This window comes from Ailuropoda melanoleuca, chromosome 6 (assembly GCF_002007445.2).
Source record: "Ailuropoda melanoleuca isolate Jingjing chromosome 6, ASM200744v2, whole genome shotgun sequence".
Classification (NCBI taxonomy): Eukaryota; Metazoa; Chordata; class Mammalia; order Carnivora; family Ursidae; genus Ailuropoda; species Ailuropoda melanoleuca.
The window spans coordinates 46,194,123-46,198,366 of record NC_048223.1 but is presented as its reverse complement, the minus strand read 5'-3'; positions in this window follow the sequence as shown (position 1 = coordinate 46,198,366).

The following is a 4,244-nucleotide window of genomic DNA, read 5'->3' as shown; positions in this document are numbered from 1 at the left end:
ACACACACACACACACACACACACACACACACACATAATGGAATACCACTCAGCCATAAGGAGGAATGAAATCTTGCCATTTGCAAGAACCAACAGCACATCCATGATCCTACATATCTACCTATTGATGGGGGCGGGGGTGAGGGGAGAACACTTCAGTTGTACTCTATTAGCAGGTTTAAATTATGCAAAACAGCGGTATCAACCACAGTCATCATGGTATACATTAGGTGATCAGACCTTACTCATCTTGCGACTACCAGGAGTCTGTACCCTTTTGCCAACCCTATGTCCCTCAGCCCCCAACCCTGTCAACCACCACGCTAATCTGTTTCTATGAGTTTGACTTTTTTTTTAGATTCCTCATAAAAATGATATCATGGAGTGTTTGTCTTTTTCTGTCTGGCTTTATTGCACTTGCTGTAATGCCACTCAGCTTCAACCATGTTGTTGCAAATGGCAGGATTTCCTTCTTTTTTAAAGCTGAAAAATATTCTAGTGTGTGTGTGTACATGTGTGTGTATCACATTTTCTTTATCCCCTCATCCACTGACCGACAGTTAGGTTGTTTCCATACATTGACTATTGTGAGTAATGATGCAATGAACACGGGACTATGGATAAGTCCTTGCAATGGTGATTTTATTTCCTTTGGATATATATCTAGAAGTGGGATTGCTTTAACATACAATGGTTCTACTGTTAATTTCTTGAGGAGCCTCCATACTGTTTTCCACAATGGCTATACCAGTTTGCATTCCCACCAACAGAATATAAGGATTCACTTTTCTACATATCCTCACCAGCATTTACCTCTTTTTATGATAACAGACATCACAACAAGTATGAGGTGATATCTTACTCTGGTTTTGATTTGAATTTCCCTGACGATTAGTGATGCTGAACACCTTTTCGTACACCTGTTGGCCATTTCTAGGTTTCTTCCAAAAAATATCCTTTGCCCATTTCGGGGACTGGGGGGTAATTTGTTTCTTTGCTATTGTGTCATATGAGTTCAATTTATATCTGAATATTGACTGTCAGATTTGTGGTTTGCAAACATTCTCTCCCTTTCCATAAGTTGCCTTTTCATTTCGGTGATAGTTTCCTTTGCTGTGCAGAAGCCTTCTAGTTTGGTGCAGTCCTATTTGTTTATTTTTAGGGTTTTTTTGCTTTGTTTTTGGTGTCGAATCCAAAAAGTCATTGGCAAGACCAACACCAAGGAGATTTTCCTTGTGTTTTCTTCTAGAACTTTAATGGTTTCAAGTGTTGTGTCCAAGTCTTTAATCCATTTTGAGTCAATCTTCATGTATGTTATAATACAGGGGTGTAGGTTCATCCCCTTACAAGTGGATATCCAGTTTTCCCAACGTTATTTACTTACGAGACTATCCTTTTCTCATTGTGTACTCTCGGCTCCTTCGCTGAAAATTAATTGACCATATATGTAGTAGGTTTATTTCTGGGCTCCCTGTTCTATTCCATTGATCTGTGTGTTTGTTCTAATGTCAGTACCATACCATGTTGATTATTACACCTTCAAGATGTAGTGTGATGTCAAGAAGCCTGATGCTTCCAGCTTTGCTCTTCTTACGATTGCTTTGCTATTCACAATCTTTTGTGGTTTCATAAGAATGTTAGGATTTTTTTCCCATTTCTGTGAGAAATGCTATTGGAATTTTGATAAGGATTGTATGCAATTTGTAGATTGGTTGGGTATTATGGGCATTTTGCAATATTTATTCTTCCATTTACTCCAATCTATGAACACCAAGTACCTTTTCATGTATTAGTTATCTTTTTAAATTTCTTTCATTTATGTTTTATAGTTTTCAGTGTACAGATCTTCTCACTCCTTGGCTACACTGATTCCTAAGTATTTTACTGGTTTTGATGCTACTGTAAATGGGACTTAAAAAAAAAATTCTGGGGATGGGTGGCTCAGTCAGTTAGGCATCTGTCCTTGGCTTGGGTCATGATCCCTGGGTCCTGGGATCAAGTCCCGCATTGGGCTTCTTGCTCAGTGGGGAGTCTGCTTCTCCCTCTCTCTCTCTGCCCTTCCCCCATTCATGCTCTCGCTCTCTGACAAATAAATAAGATCTTTAAAAATTTTTTGATAGTTCATTATTAGTGTATAAAAATGCAACTGATTTGTTTATATTGATGTGTATCCTACAACTTCACTGAATGTATTAGTTCTAACAGATTTTTGGTGGTCTTTGTGGCTTTTCAATACAATATCATGTCATCTGTAAACAGAGGCAATTTTACTTCCTTTCTTACTTGAACGCCTTTTATTGCTCTTCTTGCTTTAATTGCTCTGGCTAGGGTTTCCAGTACTATGTTGAATGAAAATAATGACAGCGGGCATCCTTGTTTTTTTTTGTTCCTGATCTTAGAAAGCCTTCTGCTTTTCACTGATGTGTAAGATTTTAGTTGTGGGTTTGTCATATATGGCCTATACAGCTTTCCCCTGCTACCCAAAAGTTCCCTTTATGCCATTTTGTTTTTAAGAAAGATCTACATCAATATCTATTTTTGCTAACCAAAAGAAATCCAAAGAGGGTTGTTGCTTTTATGAAATAATAATTGCTTCTTTGCTTTACAATCACTTCAGGCTATGAAATGTCTCCCGGGAGTGCTCTACGTTTGGATGCTGGAGGAAACCTGTGTTATGTTGAGGTGCATTCCTTCTACACCCATTTACGATTACACTTTAGTATCCTTATTCATTATTGATCCATTCAAGTTTTCTATTTCTTCATGATTCAGTCTTGATAGGTTGTAGGTTTTTAGGTACTTGTCCATTCCTTTTAGGTAATTTGATGTGTTGGCATAATTGTTCATAGCAGTCTCTTATGATCCTTAGTATTTCTAGGTATCAGTTATAATGTCTTCTTTCATTTCTGATTTGAGTATTCCCTTTCTTTGTCTAAAGATTTGTCAATTTTGTTTCTTTGTTTCACTGATCTTTTCTATTATCTTTCTAGTCTTATTTCATATTGAATCCCATGATCTGAGTTATTTCCTTCCTTAATTTGTCCTTCTTTTTCTAGTTCCTTGAAATGTAAATTTGCGTTTATTTCAGATACTTTTTCTTAAGGTAAGCATTCATCACTATAAACTTCTGAGAACTGCTTTTACAGCATCCCATATGTTTTGGTATTTTGTATTTCCGTTTTCCTCTGTTTCGAGGTATTTTTGTTACTTCCCTTTTGATGTCGTCTTTGACCCACTGGTTGTTCACTAGGACGTTGAGTAATCTCCATATGTGTGTGGATTTTCCAGTTTTTCTCTTGTAATTGATTTTCTTTTTTAAGATTTATTTATTTATTTATTAGACGGAGAGGGACAGCCAGAGAGAGAGGGAACACAAGCAGGGGGAGTGGGAGAGAAAGAAGCAGGCTCTTAGTGGAGGAGACTGATATGGGGCTCGATCCCGGAATGCTGGGATCACGCCCTGAGCCGAAGGCAGACGCTTAACCGCTGTGCCACCCAGGTGCCCCTAATTTTCAGCTTCAAACCACTGTGGTTAGAAAAGATATTTACCATAATTTGGTTTTTTTTAAACATTATTAAGACTTGTTTTTTGGCCTAACACATGACCTACCCTGAAGAATGTTCCACATGTGCTTGAGACGAATGTGTACTCTGTTGCCGTTGGATGAAAAAGTTCTCTACGTGTCTGTTAGGTCCAGCTGGTCTAATTAAGTCTCACTTTGTCCTTACTGGTTTCGTCTTGATAATCTACCCATTTTGAGTGTGGAGTATTGAAATCCCTTATGATTAATATCTTGCTATTCATTTCTCCCTCGAGATCTATAGTATTTACTGTTTCTGTTTCGATGCTCCTATGCTGTCCGCTAGTTTCAGGATTTCTCTCAGAGGGAAATGCTCTGTGTGGAGCTATATATTCGGTGCATCTGTGGGAGGACAAAAGCTCAGGAGCCTCCTTGTCGCCATCTTGGTCTGGACTCCATGATGACTTATTTTAAACTATTCTTACAATAAAATGAGACAAAGGGAAACATCTGGGACTAATTTTCAGATAAGTGTCCAAAATAGATGAATGGAACTATTTTTGTCAAAGCTAAGAATAACAAACTCACGTGAATAATTACACGTCCTGGCGTTAAAGACGGAATTCAGTCCAAAATGTGCTCCAGTTACAAGTCCTGCAGGACTAAATCTTCACATAATCAGACAGACTCTTAAAGGAAAAGCCACTGAAGGTGTAAGCTGGT